General features: G+C 34.1%; 1 long non-coding RNA gene across 1 annotated transcript; it reads right to left on the reverse strand.

Annotated features, from left to right (window-relative positions):
* Positions 1-1,224: 1,224 nt before the first annotated feature.
* On the reverse strand, positions 1,225-17,546 carry LOC120303116. Its single transcript, XR_005555352.1, has 3 exons — positions 14,947-17,546; positions 14,609-14,719; positions 1,225-2,535 (listed from the first exon to the last, which is right to left on the reverse strand). It is a non-coding gene; the product is annotated as an uncharacterized LOC120303116 (long non-coding RNA).
* Positions 17,547-18,208: the final 662 nt, after the last annotated feature.

Consider the following 18,208-nt stretch of genomic DNA (forward strand, 5'->3'; position numbering starts at 1 on the left):
TTGGTAAGACCACACTTGGAATACTGCATCCAGTTTTGGTCACCACGATGTAAAAAAGATGTTGAGACTCTAGAAAGAGTACAGAGAAGAGCAACAAAGATGATTAGGGGACCGGAGGCTAAAGCATATAAGGAAAGGTTGCTGGAATTGGGTATATCTAGTTTAATGAAGAGAAGGAGGAGGGGAGACATGATAGCAGTATTCCAATATCTCAGGGGCTGCCACAAAGAAGAGGAGTCAAGCTATTTTCCAAGGCGCCTGAAGGCAGGACAAGAAGCAACGGATGGAAACTAATCAAGGAGAGAAGCAGCCTAGAACTAAGGAGAAACTTCCTGACAGTTAGAACAATTAACCAGTGGAACAACCTGCCTCCAGAAGTGGTGAATGTTCCAACACTGGAAGTTTTTAAGAAGAGACTGGACAGCCATTTGTCTGAAATGATATAGGGTTTCCAGCCTGAGCAGGGGATTGGACTAGATGACCTCCAAGGTCCCTTCCAACTTTATTATTATTATTATTATTATTATTATTATTATTATTATTATTATTATTATTATTATAGTAAGATGATAATTTGTGTAATGATATGTTTGTATTAGACATGAAAACTATTTTGGTTGAGATTTAAATTTTATTTAAAGGGCTGAAATATTTCTTTATTTTTTATTCTGTTTATATAGAAAATTACTTTGTAATAGAAGAAGAACTAGAGAGATTTATTATAAGAGAAGAAAGGGTATTAACCAATGATGTATTAAATTAAGAAATGGAATAAATGTGAAAATACTAGAATGTTATTGTTGGAATACTATGTATGCTGTAGAAGGGATACCCAATGTAGCCGTCTTATTAATATGTTTACTTAAGATGAATTTGAATATGTTAATTGAAATTAGTGAAGCTTAAAGCAGGATGATGATCGTTTGCACTGATTGAATTTTATGAAGATATAGATTAAACTAAATTCCTTACATCATGTGAGGAAATAGAGAGGGAAATTTTTAATGTACTAACTTCAGTTATATATGTATGACTTTGTTTTTGGATGACCGATTTCGCCTTTACCATGGTGTTTTCCTGAGCACTCGGACGTAAAAATTAAAAAACCAATAAAATTTGTTTGAAAAAAAAATGTGTTGTGAATTAATTTCATTGATTTTAATTTTTTAAAGGAAAAGAATGCAATTTATTTTGCAAGGCAACAAGTAGAATTGTGTTGTGGAAATGAAGTTATGATTCAGAAAAGAAGAACAGCTGGGCTGGCTTTATATGTTCAGTGGCTGTGAAAATAGATTTTGTCTATTGTATGCAAAGTATTTTAGGAGGTGTATATGAATGTACATAGTACATAGTGGTATATGGAATAAAATTATTCTACATAAGGACATGTCAGTTATGGAAACTTCTTAAATTTGGTAAAATGTAGCTGTTTCTTTGCATGCAGTTTAGGAGTGACTCATAGCCCCGGGAGGGGAAAGGCAAGATGTTTCATTTTACTGACACTCTAATACTAAATATTTGCAACAGTAACAACAGCCCCCTTATATCATTTTCACATCAATGTACAAATGTATTTTGGATTATTTGCAAAAGCTGAGTCGTCTTGATAACACAAGAGTCCTAGATCATCAGTACAATCTTCTGCATGTTTACTAAGAAATAAATTTAAATAACTTCTATTAAAATATGGATAGATAATTTTTAAAAAATGTAATGCCTTTTAGTCACGGTAGAAGTGCAACATTGTGAATGGTTTGAGTATTTTACAAATTGTACTCCTAACACTTTTTATACAGTTCAGATTGGGCCAACAACAATAGTAATGTTATAATGCCAATTATAATAATATAATGAACATCTGGAGTACACTTGAACACTATTGGCATTGACAAAATCACTATCAGTCAATTACAAAAGGCACTTACTTAGAACAAATTACATTTGTGATGATACATTTAATACCATCAAACAATATCTGCCTATTCCAGGTCGCTGGAAAGGACTCGATAAATGGATAAAAATGCTAAATCTAACCTAAATATCTGGTTGACTGTGTGACCAACAATAACAGTAATAAATCCAGTGATGGCAGTGGCCAACAAATACAAACTTTTAAAAAGACTAACATGTTTTTTTTATGCTTGAGAAAATGAAGGTTCTTTTTTTAAAAAAATTGAAATTAGAAGACTTATTGGAGGTGCTAGGCAAAAATCTCTGGATGTATCATTCCACAGTAAGGTACCATCTTTTAAATGTGTGTGCTTTCAAGTGAGGCAAGTTGACCACTGGATGGATGAGTTTCTGCAATTTTTGGCAAGATTTTGGAAGTGATTTGCCACTGCCTTCTTCCGACACCTGAGAATAAGTAACCAACTGAAGGTCATCCAATTGGTCTTGTGGCCAAGTGGGATTAGAACTCCCCATCTCCTAGTTTCTATCCACTGCACCAGGATGGCATTGAGGAAGCTCTTCTTCCCATCTCCTCTCATTGGCAGGACAATAAAGAAAAACATCTTTTGGGGGGACTTCTATCATCTGTAGAAAAAAGATTAATTATTTACATAATTCTAGGATTTTTAGAGACATCATAGAATATTTAATGGTGCACAAGCCAAGCAAACCCTAAGCTGCACAATAATATATATTTCCAACATGACAGAACTTTTTTAATAGGCTGCTACTTCTTACTGATCGTGATTTTTAACATGAAAAGACAACTAAATGCACACCCTAAATATATTTATTCTGAAGTAGGTCTATTTTGGAACTGTATCAAGCAATTGATTTTTAAGAAAAGCTTTTTGATGCAATTTGCAGAAATAAGAGTCTGTATAAGTCTTTTCTCATAACTGTTGTGAAAGTCTGAACAAATAAAGCAACTTAATATTCATTAAAATGAAAATTAGCCAGATTTATAATAATTTTTTTTAAATTTTATTTTCCATTTATCCAACATAATTATACAACAAAATTCACTTCGCAAAATAAAGTAAATTCACAATCATAACCATAACCATAGTAATTAATGACAAATAGTATTGCTAATTAAATGCATCATTTGTCTGAGACAGTGGGAACTAGATTTACTAGTCATGTAACAAAAAGTGAGTAATAACAAAAGCTGATTCCTAGCTAACCATATCTTGGCAAAAGCTATTAGCCAGTAATATGCTGTTGTTGTTTTTTTACTTAGAATGTACTATGATGAGTGACTCAGTAGCCTTGTGGAAATTTAGCAAGAATGTTTGTTATTTTTCTCAACTTAAAACTTAGACAAAATTATAAGAAAGCCAAACCAAACATTAAATGGAATTGCTAAGATCTAACACACTTTTAAAAAAAAGCCATTCCAAAGTGCAAAGTAATAGATGGATTTGTTGAAGAACATATTCCTTATTATGCTCTCTTTCACAATTATTAACAAAAATATTAACAAAAGCCAATCAGCTGAAATTGTTTTCAGAAACAGCCAGCTGCCCCATGAGTGTATCTACTTAAGAAACACTACTCACCAAGTCTCTATGAAGAGTTCCATAAGTAAAATGAAATTGTCTCTTTTATACTTATGATGGTGAAGTTGAAGTTAGAAGGCCATTTCAATGATTAATGAAGAATTATACAATGGGTGCAATTGTGTGTCTTTTCTCCCTCCCTCCCGTCTTTCCTTCCTTCTTTCAGCAACCTCATATCCCAATTATGACTCTCACCAACATGTGTATTTGTCTGAGTTAAAATTATTATGGATTACCTTCCCAGATTGTTCTTAATTTTTTTCATTGAAAATCCCTTAAATAATATTTTATTTTATAAATAAATCTACATCTAAAATAAATATTTTATTTTAGATGTAGATTTATTCATTTTTACTGTTTGATCCTTAACATAGAATGATATTCAATATTAAATCAGAGATATGCAATCGTATGTAACATAATTTTAAATGCTGCAATAAAATGGCAAATTGTTAACAAAAAGGATGTTGTAAATCAGAAATATTTATTTATTTGCTATCCATTTCACCCTAGGTCTATTCTGGACAGCTTACATCAGAAGCTTAAAGAATAAGAAAAGGACTGAAGATGGATAGCATTTCTTATAAACAATTACTTAATTGGGATGGGAAAAAATGGCAATTAAAATCTATGGATGAATTATTACAAGAAAATATTAATTATTCTTGGTTTCAGTATAGACAATTATTAGAAAGGTGGAGGATAGATCAAAAAGTGGGTTTGATTAGGGAGGATGTGATTTTGTTGAAACAAATTAAAGACCAAAGTCGAACTCATATAAAAAGAATTTATGGTGTTCTAGTGGAATTGGATTCAGAATCAGAATTACTTAAAGATTGTATGGTTAAATGGGCTCAAAATTTTGAAGAGCCGATTTTATTAGATACTTGGGAGATAATTTGGGTGAGGAATGTTAAATTTACACAAGCTCAAAATTTACGAGAAAATTTTTACAAAATGTTTTATAGGTGGCACCTTGATCCACAGAAGATGTCTCGCATGTATCCAAATCTGCAGCCTAAATGTTGGAGATGTGGTTGTTTGGATGCAATGTATTATCATATTTGGTGGTCATGTAAAAATATAAAGGCTTTTTGGATTAAGATTTGGTGGAACATTCAAAGAATTTTTAATAGAAGATAAAATTTACACCACAATTGTTTTTGTTAGGCATTATTGTTGATTGTGATGATAAAGAAATTATTTTAATGTTGAACTTAATTACAGTGGCAAGGCTGCTGATAGGGCAATATTGGAAGAAGAAGTTTTTGCCTACTTTAGAAGAATGGTTTCTTAAAGTTTCTTATTTATCTGAAATGGCAAAAATTTCGGCTTATTTGAAAGATCAATCGCAAGAGAAATATTTTTTGGTGTGGAAAAGATGGGTGAATTTTATACAGCACAAATATGAGATTAAAAAGTATTACTTAGCTTTTGAATAATTTATGTTTAAGGTAACGATTAGAACTATTGTTTTGTTTTGTTTTTATATATCGGAGTTAAAGCATTTAAAATTTTGTTGTTTTTTAAATGTATTTATAATTGTTTGATGTTTATTTAAGTTGTAAGGTTTTTTTTAGTTTTTATTAACCCTGTATTCAGCTCTGGGAAGGAGGGGGGAGGGTATGGGGGAAAGGGGGTGGGTGGGAGAGGGGGATTATTTTATTGTAAAACTGTAAAAATTTTCAGTAAAAAAAAAGGATATGGCAAAAAAATGATAAAAAAATGTAAAAATAACAATAGTAAAGGAACGAAACAATAAAACAATGGAAATACAATAATATGAAATTTAAAAGATGAGCAGAAGGGAATGAGATCAGCAAATTCTCATCTTTCCCAAAAAATACAATTATATTTATATTTATTTTAATCTTTTGATGTTCTAAACTAACAGAAGTCAAACTATTATAGATAACTGTCATTAATAACGATTCATATGCATTTATTTTGAAAGCTTTTATGATATTTTAGTCAGTCATCAGATTCTATTTCAATTAAGTTTTACTGGAAGGGTATTTTACCAATCCAAAATGAATATTTCTTTTAGGTTGTTCTTCTAGATTGGAATGCAAACTTTGGTTCCTTACAATAACACACACACATTAACATACAAAAATGTTAAAAAAAATAATGGTGGGTAGATTTTCCCCAGATGACTTTTGAATATCCTTGAAATGTTTTATGTTGTAACAAAATTTCAGTTTATATTTAACAGATTGTATTTTCATTAAGTTAATAATAGAAAACAGATTACTCTTAATACTAACAAAAAGTCCAGCCTATTAATTTACATATATACAGATAGTGTTAGCAGGTATTTTGTCTTTGATTGGCTCATCCATATAGGATTTTGGTATTATGCTTTTATTCTCAGCTATTATTTGGCCTCAGTCATGTCAGCAGGCAACAAAATATTAATGTAGCTATGTGTATGATATGGTGATACTATTTAGTTTTTATAAGAGATGATCATTTTTTGGATCACTTTGGTTAAGAATTCAGGAAGAAGAAAGCAGCAGTAAAAGGACTATATGATAGAACTCAAACATGCATTTAATCTTACCCTACCCTTCATAGCTGGAAAATGGAGAATATTCAACATAGATTCATGATATTTAAAACTAACACATGATATGTAGTGGTGACCATGTAGATAGAAACTGATTTTCCTGCATGTCTTATTTGAGACAGTGAATAGTAGCTCTGGCTTTCTGGAATGGTTTACACCAACAATATCTTCCTAATTGCTTTTGAAGTACTCAGCCCACGTTCATTTTATTTCTTCAAAGTGGAAAGCAGGCTTTAAACAATTAAGGTTAGAGTGCTTTCCCCAAAACTGTATAGAACTTTGGGCACTATATTTCGAAGTATTAATTCAAAAGTAAGGATAAAGAAAATGATCATTATATTGTATCTGTGGCTAAATAATTCAGTGTTTTTTTTTTTGAGCAAATGTGATTCAGTTGCTTTAGAAGCATAGTTACAATGCAAATATATGAGAAAAACAAGGGAATAATGATATCTAATCACAACGATGTAGGTTAAAATCACTTAGTAAATTTATATATATATATATTTAAAAAGTCTTATTAATTGAATGCATTACTTTTTGAATCAGGATAATGCTATATAACATTACAGTATATAGAATATACTGGATAATATATAAAATTATAATACATTTTCATATAAAGCAGTGGTTCTCAACCTGTGGGTCGGGACCCCATTTGGGGTCGAACGACCATTTCACGGGGGTCGCCAAACAAGGCTGTCCGCCATTTTTCCCCTTCTCTTTGGCCACTCCCCTGGCACCCAGTGATGTATAAGTGGTTGGGGGTCACCACAACATGGGGAACTGTATTATGGGGTCGCAGCATTAGAAAGGTTAAGAACCACTGATATAAAGCCTGAATTCAAAGAACTATAAATTCTGATCCTGGATCAAAGAAACTCTTATTATCCCTGATTGAAGAGCTCCCTGGTTTATTTAAGCATATTGGTGGATTTCTAAGTTGATGAGTTCCTCATTAAAATAATTTCTGAATTAGTTTAATGAATTTACAACTCTGATGCAGTGACACTTACTTCCAGTTCCAATAAGTTCATAGAAGAATTATATATATATGTGTGTGTGTGTGTGTGTGTGTGTGTTCATGCATACATGCAAATACTATTATCCTCATTATCAGATTCTGTCAACCTCTGATCCCATGGGAATGATATAATTATCCATATAATCTCTGTGATTTTTGAAATTATAATTTGTGTGTCTCTTTAGTATGCATTGGAAATGCTGCTGAAAGATCTGTACCTTCTTGCTTGAAAAAAAAGATAAAATGGAAGAAAAGTGGAAAGTTAAAAATATGTGATCCTTGTTTATTTTAAGCTAACTCAAAGCATGATATAGCCATATCCTCTATGCATCCAGCAGGGGATTATCCTAGGGGGAAAAAGCTCTTGACTGAATCAAGGTTGCCACTCATCTCTAACCCAAAAATATATCTGTTCATTGGTGATTGGTGGCATTAATATTCCAGATAAACACAGCTGTTATCCAGGTATTAATAAAATTGCATATGTATAATGTATATAAAGGATGTTCGGAATTTTTTATACTGGAAATAGAAACCAGTGTCCTTCTTTTGCCCTTATCTCAACCTCCCAACTCCCACTTAACTAAAAAAGATAGATAACTTTCAGGCCTATGATAATGTAGTTTATCACTATATATTTCAAATCCTTAAACAATTATTCTTATAGAACTATTGATAGGTCAGTTCTAAGTGTTGCGTAGTAGAGAAAAGGTGCAGGTGCTGTGAAGAGTTGTAAACAGGTGCTATGTTCGCAACCACACATATTCTGAAGCACCATTCTGGAATGGAATCCAAAATGCTGCACAAAAAGGATTCACTAAACTATGACGTCGAATTTTGTACTCTTTTTTAATTCTTTTTTAAATTATTTTTACTGAGTTATTTCTAACCCTCCTGAACATGGTTATGAGTCTTTCAAAATTCCATTTCTAATTCTCAGTGCAATCTAATTCTTGGAGACACTTGGATCTAAGCAGGCTCCAGAGCACATTAAATATCATTAAACATCATATTGGAGTGGTTACTATTTTTTATAAATACTTAAATTGTGAAGGATGTACTCCAATCTTGACTAAGTATAACTTTCATCACTCAAAGTATTTCCATATTCTGAGTAAAATGTGATTTAACATTTGGCCTGTTCTTTGTAAAAAGAACCATTATAAGAAGATGTTTCCATTTTGGACGGAATAAGTGGAGTTTAGTTTGTAAGTTCTCAGAGGATTAATTATAGCAAAAAAAAGAAATGCAGGGCTGAAAAATGGACAGGTTTGTTTATCTAGAATGGTTTAAAAATAAGGATTATTATGTGCTTGGCCTGAGTGTTCCAACTGATACTCGGGGACACAGAAATAATAAAGCTGAATTTTACTTTTCCTGACATGTCTGGAGTACTTTCAGCTAACATCTGTCTATAAGAAGGAATTAAGCTGCTTTAAACATCATAGATTTGTGAGATGTCACAGAGTACTAGTGCATGGTATTTCATACCAGATTCTCTTGCTGTAGTAGGGATTTTTGATAAAATACGTTATGTGACTGTCAGGTACATTAATTCAATATGTTTGATATCCTCAGATTCCAGAATGCCCACACATAATTTCATTATGATATTTGATCACCCTAAAAGAACTAGCATAATTCTAAAAATGAGAATTTTGAGAAAAAGTTTTTATTAAGTGATACTTTTATCTGTGATACAATTATTTCTGCATATGGTTTAGCTAAGTACAAGAGATTTTCTAGGCAAACTCAAGTCCAGCACTGCAATTTTTTTCTTGGGTTTTAATGATTCTTGGTAGCTACGAGGTTAGTGCCCATAATATCAATAATTTCTCATTTATTTTCACTGTGTTGCAGAAAACCAGTCCCATTTAAATAACTTACATTTGTATTATAAATCTACCTGAAACAACATGAATACTGTCATTCATAAATATGAATGGATCTTCCCAATTGTCATTTCTTCTATTACAGTGGTTCTCAACTGTGGGTCGCGACCCCATTTGGGGTCAAACGACCATTTCACGGGGGTGGCCAAACAACGCAGTCTGCCATTTTTTCCCTTTTTCCTTAGCTGTGCTACTCCCTTTTATTCTATTGGCTTTTGAAAGCCAAAAGAATAGACTCTCTTGAACAGAGTCTAATTCTATTGGCTTTCAAAAGCCAATAAAAAGTGTCCAGGCTGTCTCTGCCCTGCTGAGCCTGCCAAAAGTCCCATTCTGCAAACGGTGCTGCAAGTTGTCTGCAGCGAAGGCGAGCTGTCTGGAAATTTCCACCCCTCCCTGCTGAGCAACTACTAAAAATGTAAGTAAAAGAGGGCCAGGGTGGGAGGTGGGAGGCCAGTGGGTGCAGGGAGGGTTGCTGGCACTCATGGGGCTCAGCGGGTGCCTTACCTCCCTTGGGCTGGGCCAGCTGGTGGCCCAGCCGATGGTCGCCCTGCACCGTTGCTGCCCCTTGCCAGCTACGCCTCGGCCAGCGCAGGGGGCGGCACCACGCATGTGTGGTGCTCCCGGGCAGGGAAAGTCCTCGACTTACAATTGGTTGGGTAGTCCTCAACTTAGGACCGGTTGGGTAGTCCTTGACTTATGACCGGTTGGGGGCCGCGGCATTAAAAAGGTTGAGAACCACTGTTCTATTATATACATAAAATTATATGAAGTGGAGTTATTTATAAATGTATGCTTATATATAAGATTTCATGAATTCCATACATCTAATTTCCATGTAACTTTCTACAGTATTTATCTTTTCCATCAGTAGTTGAAAGTCAGATATGATAGATTACATCTCTTAGAAATCCAAGGCTACATCTCACTTGCTACTTCTTCCATTGTGAGTTTGGGCTACTCTCCATTTTTTGAGTGCAGGAATGGACTACACAGTTCCATATGTTTCATTGCACCCTTAGCTGTCTTTAATGCCCTTCCAAGCAGTTAATCTACTATACTTCTTTTCAGTTTAGTGATATATTCAGTTCTGATTGACAACAATGTCTGGTTGACTACAATGTCTAACCCTAACCCTGTCTATCAAAAACCTGCTCAGTTCTCTGAATGGTTATGCCTTTGTGATTGTTATGTTTGCATCTAGTTGCTGGATTCCTCATTTTTTTCTGTTATTCTAGCAATAGCCCATTAAGCCCACCATATTTTCCCTATTTCTGATAGCACATTTATTCAATTCTTGCATCTCTTAGAAGGCATCTTTTTGGCTTTCATCCAGTTTGGGTGGAACATGATATCCTTTTTTTCCCACCCTATGCCTATCTTGGTTCTTTTTTCCCATTTCCTTTTTTCAGTTATTCATTTGAAACTATAATATTTCAACAAGTGCTACTCCTTTGTTTATATGATCAAAGTGGAATTAAGAGCACTCTAATCTCTTTACTCTAACAGCAATGATAACAAAAGAAAAAGGAAGAGTCTACTCTATGATAAAAGACAACATGAAACAAAGATGGGAAGGCATTCCTGAGGGGACACTTCTTGGAAATCAATGGAAAATATTGGGGATGAGTGAGAAAGAAACAGTTTTCATAGACATATTGATATTGAGCCAAGTCTTTTCTGTAGGGCAAGAAAAAGAATAATAAGCTGTTAGGTCTTGTACTGGCCAGAAACCTACAGTGGTGTTTTTCAACTATGGCAGCTTTAAGATGTGTGGACAACTTCTCCAGTTAGCCTGTTGGACTAGGGAATTCAAGGAAACTGAAGTCCACAGAATTCTCCAGCTAACATGGCTAGCTGGGGAATTCTGAGATTTGAAGTGCATATGACTTAAAATTGCCAAGATTGAAAAACACTGGTCTGGAATAAAATCAATTTGTACCTATTGCCAACTCATTCCACTTCAGATTGGAATTTGTTAAATTGGTTTTAGGAATAGCCAGGACCAGTACAGGAGACAAACAGCTCAATCTACATTGTAGAATAAGCCTTAAGTAGCACTGATCATGGTTCAACATTGGGGCAGGAAGGAATATAGGGGCACATCCTAGAGATTTTATTTACATAGAGATTTTATTTACATAAAGATGATTTCTTGTTCTTCTATCTTGTACTTCTTAACTGAATAATGTATTCACCTGAAAGGTAGATCACTATTATTTGTTAAATTTAATCACTGCCTATCTCACCGTGATGCTACTATGCTGTTAGTTGCATGCTAGAGTAAATCATTGTAAAACTTAGCAGACAATTTCCTACCAGTTTTTGTTCTACTTGATTGATAATAATTTGTTTTCAAAATTTAGGTTGGAAAAGAAAATTTTGGTTAAATTACAATTAATATGAAGGCCAAAGGGCAAATGTGACTGTCTATATTTCATTTAGTAACTGCACAACAGTATTATGCTGGATCCTAAGCTTCCCACAATTTCACTACTTCCCAGGAAAAAAAATATCATGGTGAAACTGATCTTGCTTAGTTATTTTTTTTTAAAAATGTGGAACATGGATAGAAAACAATAACATCATTAATAATATCTTTCAGCTCCTACAAGAATTTCCCAAAGAAAAGTTCCAGAGAACAATGATTTCAAATTCCCATTGAATATAAATAGCCATATTCAGTTTGGGCTTTATTACTTTAGATTCCTTTCAACTACAACTACAACTTGCATATATTAACATTGAACAAAGTGCACAACTAGTCAATACAATCTCACCTATTCTTTTCTCAGCCTTCCTTAAAGAAGTATTTTGCAAACTAGACTGGGCAAAAGATGGAATAAAAATTAATGGTGTCTATTTAAATCACTTAATAATAATGAATAATAACAATGAAGTGGTAAGATGGCAGTGCCTGGATCAGCTGTGGTTGCATTGGCTATCGAGGGTGAAAAGTTTTTGGAGGGATATAAGGAATATAGGTTACACAATTGGGAAGATTTTAATGTGTTTGAGCAACATTGTGGGACTAAGGTAACATATGACCGACAATCTTTGCTGGTATAGTGAGTTTTTAGCTATTTTGGAACTATTGGTGAGACTGTTAAAAGTTGTTTGTGCTGTTTGAAATTGTTCTGCCAGCAGCAAGATCTGACTGCTGGCACAGTTATGAATTCTATTGCAAATCAGGGCTGTTTCCAAAGGAGGCAGAGGAGGAGAGCAAAGGAACTGGATGAGGCTGTCAGCAGGCCCAGAGGAAGGGAGAGAGATTTTGGATGTTTGTAGGAGGCAACATCATAATCCAGGGGCAAAAAGGAGCAAGGCCCCTTCAAGGAAAAGGTAGAAATGACTGGATCAGAAAAAGAAAAGGAGGCAAAGTTGTCATGAAGGGATACAAACTAATTTGAGGGCTAATCCACATAGAGCTCCATTTCCATCTGTCCTGTTTGCCATCATTCACTGTTTAGAGACGAAAATGGACATTCTGAAACTTGAGCTAGCCACGAACAAGGAGTGCAGATCAGAGGTGGTGGAGCTTTGAGAACTGTATGCGACGAAATTTCATTTTGATGTATCTGATTGGTGTACATTCAAAGTGACAATAAAGTTGTTGTTGTTGTTACTAAGATTTGCAGATTATGTTGTTCTCTTCTCAGAAGACCCAGAAGAGCTACAAAGACACATACAAGAGCTGCACAAAGCAGAACCATTTGGCTTAAAAAATAAACCTGAAAAAAAGCCAGGTTATGTTTAATAAATTTATCAAAGAGAGGAAAAAAACTATATCTGGAGAAGAACTAGACATAGTAGATCACTACACATATGAGCCGCGGTGGCACAGTGGTTAGAATGCAGTATTGCAGGCTACTTGCAGTTCAGCAGTTTGATTCTCACTGGCTCAAGGTGGGCTCAGCCTTCCATCCTTCCAACATTGGTAAAATGAGGACCCAGATTGTTGGAGGCAATAGGCTGACTCTGTAAAGGGCTATAAAGCACTGTGAAGAGGTATATAAGTCTAAGTACTTTTGCTATTGTTATATACCTTGGCCAATGGATCTCAATGGAAGGTGATACAATCAAGGAAATCGAATGGGATGTTAAATGTGGTTGGCTGGCATTCGTCAAGCTAAGAATAATTTTCAAGAACAACCTCCCCTAGGCCTAAAGAAAGAAAATTTCAATTAATGTGTGCTCCCTGCTGTAAGATAGTGAAATATGCACAACAACCTCACAATTGATGCAAAACCTACAAGTGGTGCAAAGAGCCATGGAAAGATACATGCACAGCATTAGAAGACAAGCACATGGATTAGAAAACAAACCAAAGTATATGATATCCTCAAGAGAGTAAAAGAATTAAAATGGAAATGGGCTGGTCACATAGCAAGAAGAACTGATGGCAGGGGGACCAAGGCAGTCATAAAATGGATCCTACTTGATAAAAAATGTCCATGAAACAAGATGGATTGATGACATCAGCAAGCATTGCAAATCCAATTGGCAAAGAAAAGCTGCTGCTGCTGCTGATATTAATCTACGTGACTTTACCTCTTTTTCACTAATTCTATTCTGTGATTGACTTACAATGTGCTTTGGGGGGATAATATTGCTAATGTATAATTCATTTATGCTACCTGCATAGATTCATTGTTGGAAAAAGACAATTAGATTCCTCAAAAAATTGTTCGAGTTAATAAAAAATAGTAAATTAATATTGTGTGAGAATAACTGGCTACCTCATTTCTTCCATTTAATTTTGCTTCTTAATATTGAATTGTATTCTTTATGGTTATTGCTGAATCAGTAGCTCCACATAAATTCTGTTTTCTTGACACAAGTCAATTCAGTTATGAGTTACAGGAGAAGCCAATAATCTGGCTGTACCTAATGAACATATTACAAAAGGCTAGTCATCCTTACTGGCAGTTTTCTAGTGGGGATTGTAGGCCAAGACATCTGTGGTCCAGATAAAGAAAACAGGATAGTGTGCTTCCTCTAGGTTAAAGGATAAATTATGTCACTTTAATGTGTCACAATTTGAATTCCAGCTAGTTTATAGGTCTCGTGGGAATGCACAGTGTCGCGTAACAGAATTTTTGAAAGTCAAAATAATTTGAAAAAAATAGAGAATATGTTGAAATGGACTTTGACAGAGAAAGTATTGACATGTTACATATCTGTCATGTTTGCAGAAAAATGGCAAATATTTTTCTCATCTATATATATTTTATTTCTATATATGTATTTATCTATATACTCAAATACTATACTATATATTTTGAGCTAAAAAGTTCATTACAAAATTCTAAGAACTGTGCAATGCAAATGATAAGTTTAATGTATACTGTATAGGAAATTTAAATTAGATAAATTGCTTTAAAATGAGGACTACATAATTTTCTTTATTTTGATGTACTCTCTTATTAATGCTCTACAGTGATCTGATTAAAGAGAATAAAATGTGTTTTTTTAAATGTTTAGAAACAACAAATGAATAGTTAGTAAAGAAAAACTAGCGGAGAAGTTACGTCAATTGCTAGTAGACTTTTAGGCCCAATTAAAGTTGTAGATTCCTGTAAGTAAAGCTCTGAATGGCTTGACCACTTCTTACCTTTGGTTCCAGTTTCTTCAGGTAGCATTTACCTGATCCATATATTTTGTTTAGGAGAGGATGCTGCAGTTGCCCATTGCTAGATACATGTGGAGGGAGTAGATCGAAGACCTGGAGAAAAACATTTTCAGTGGCAAAACTTTCACTTTGGAACAGTCCATGAAATCAGGTTAGATCTGATTCTTTTGAGTTCATATAAAAGGTGTTGCATAGGCCTTTGAGAGAATTAGTTTTAATTCAGCAGATTTGTTAAAGAAAGAATGACAAGGAAGGCCCAGCTTCATACAGTATTTTGGTATAAGATAAAAGTTGAAATTCAAAGGTCGTCTCATACATACAGGAAGGATTGCTGGCTTGTTCTTTGTCTTTCAACAGTTGATTCCTGTGCCACGATATAAACAGTTCGTCATGCTCTGTGGTTGGCGGCTGTTAAAGCAAAACAAGCTTGAAGTCTCCTTGGATTTACAAGACTAATTTTACAGTTCTTTGCATCCTGGCTAAAGATTAGAAACAATGGGATCAGACATGCCAGTGTTAAGTTTGAGAAACTGAGAAATAAATAAAAACTGTATCTGCCTAGTGTTTTAACAAAACATTTTCCTTCTTTAAAAAAAAAAAAACCCTCTTCATTTTCATGAAATAAAAACTGAACTCACTGTGTTAATATTTTTTTAGGAACTTGTTTTCATTGTTAGAGTTGTATGTGTGTCTGTCCATGTCCCTCTTTTGATACTCTTTTACTAATCTGCAATATTTTGCTGGCTTTTCCTGCTATCATTGCATTTAAAAACTTATAACAATACTCTAATACATTTTCCCCACCTCTCAAGCACCCTGAGAAACCAAAAAAGTCACATGTGACACATGAGTACATAAGTCACTTGTTCCCTGTGGATATTCTTATAATCAGAGGGATAAAACTTTCAATAGTTTTCAGCACAAGATTATATCTGAATATGTATAAACCTATCACAACATGATAGTATTCAGCCCAAGGGGTTCCTTAAAATCCTGGGCTATCTTGCAGAGCAACTCATAAGTGATCATGAAATCCAAATCTTCAATATAATTGAAGGGAAAATTGCTAAATTTCCTGATAGTCATAATATTAATTTTATTTATCATTAAATCAGACAGAAGTTTTCTTCTGGACTTACCTACCATGTATTCTGGAACACATCACTCAAAAACTGTCCTCAACCCACAAAAGGATGGATGCCAGATCTATCCCAATTTTGACTCTGGTGAACAAAACACTTTCTTTGGATCTCACACTTTTACTGAAGATACCGACAAAACCAAGGTCTTTTTGCATGCAAAGTTTTTCCCCCTCATTTTATGATTATATAGACAGATAAGTAGGAAAGGGAGTAAAGAAACAAGAAGAAAATCATTTTTGCTGAAAATCACTAGAATAAAAATTGAATTAAAAAAAAATCAGAGTGCACTTACTATTTCTGAGAGCATCAATGGTACATCAATTTTCCTGGATGACCAGGTGGATATGATGACAATACAGTCCTCTTAAAAAAAATTATAAAGGAATAGCCAGATTGTATCAACCTGCTTTCCATATTATATAGAGTATAAATTTTATGACTTAGGAAGAGGAGCAGAGATTCTGAAATATCTGTTTAAAAATTCTACTTATGTGACATTTGAATTGCATGTTTATATTGCTGTCTGTTGCTCAGTTAAAACTAGTACCCACTTGAGCCTATACAAGGAAGGGATTTATTCATTTATTAAAAATGGTTATGATGATGCCTTCTGAGATAACTTCTCCCAAAGTGATTTGAAATAAATTCAATAAGCACGAGCAATAACAACAACTATTGAAGCAAATCATTTCTGCAATCCCAGTATCTCAGCTAAATCCTACCCAGTGATAAGTCAATGTCTACAGTCTAAATATATTTAGAGCCTACTTGAATATTGGTGGATATTAGTTTGCTCTAACTCTAGATGCAGGAGTCATACTGACTCTGTAAACTGCTTAGAGAGCTCTGTAAAGCACCGTGAAGCGGTATATAAGTCTAAGTGCCATTGCTAAGTGCTATTCTGCCTGTTTTAGCATTTGGTCTAACTACTCTGGTGGAAATGCCCATTTCAGAGTGCAAGGTGTTGCTGAAAATAGTCCTTCCGGTAACCTTTTTGGGCATTACAGGCCAGTGTTAGTATTTTAAATTAAATATTCACCATTAACCACTCATTTGCACACAGATATCATTACTTGAGTATTTCCTTTTTTAAAAATCAGCTGACATTTCTAATAATCTTTATGTATGTCAGAAGAGAAAGAATAATAAGCCTATGCAATTCTTCAGAATAAATTTCCTTAAAAGTGCTTCAGAGCAAGAAGTCTGCATCAGTCTGCAACACCTTAGAACAGCTGCATTCTTTCCTCAGATTCCACAGCAGCTGTAGACAGTGGTCATGTGGTCCACATCTGTAACACATCCACCTCTATTGCATGATGGATCAGGGATCTTTTTAAACTATTATTTTATTATTTTTATTAAGAGTTTTAACCACAATAATAAATGATTTTTTATTTATGTATCAATTTTATGTCTGTCCATCTCATGAAAAGTTAGTCTGGGTGACAAATAGCAATCAAATAAAACAACAAATACGTAAAAAATTATTATAAAATATAAAACAATCATCACTAAAAATAAAATATTATTAAAAATTAAAATATATCTTGGGGGACTGATGATATAACTAAGTCTTGATGGACTTTTGGAACATGAACATGAGCTAATTTAACTTCAGGGTGGAGAATGTTCTATAAGTCATGCTTACACTAGACAAGGCCTTTCTCCCGGAACCTACGAAATGTAAGTACCTTCTCTGCCAAATCTAATGGGAGGGGCTGATGAAATTGGGGGAGGCAGTCCCTCAGATAACTCAAATTAAATATACAGTTAGTCTTCAACTTACAACTATAGTTGATCCCAAAATTTCTGTTACTGAGACAGTTGTTAAGTGAATTTGGTTTCCCCATTGACTTTGGTTATCAGAAGATTGCAAAAGGTGGTCACATGACCTTGGGACAACACAACCACATAAATATGAGTCAAATGCAAGCGTCTGAATTTTGATCACATGACCTTGGTGATTCTGCAATGGTCTTAATTGTGAAAAACGGACATAAGTCACTTTTTTTCAGTACATTGTAACTTTGAACAGTCACTAAATGATCTGTTGTAAGTTGAGGACTATATGTAATACAAACTAAAAAGAGAAAGAGAAAATAAAATGAAAGCAAAAAATAAACAGAAGAACAAACTAAGAATGTAACTTTCAGTGGTGGGATTCAGCTGGTTTGCACTACTTCGATAGAACCGGTAGCTACTTTTTTGTTGCCCAGGCCCAGATTGGATTTCCAGAAGCGACATCCGCACAGAAAACCAGTTGTTCATATATTTGAATACCACCACTGACAACCTCCCATTCTCATAACCCTAAGTATAAATAATTTCACCATTTCTTAACATCCTCTTAGTTAACAGATATAAAAATATTCAATCTAATAATACAGTTCAGATGTCAGAAAGATCAGAAAGAAACCACCACAAAATAACAAAGTATAGC

This window comes from Crotalus tigris, unplaced genomic scaffold, assembly GCF_016545835.1.
Source record: "Crotalus tigris isolate CLP2741 ecotype Arizona unplaced genomic scaffold, ASM1654583v1 scf7180000017624.2573661763:2888555, whole genome shotgun sequence".
NCBI classification, from domain to species: Eukaryota; Metazoa; Chordata; class Lepidosauria; order Squamata; family Viperidae; genus Crotalus; species Crotalus tigris.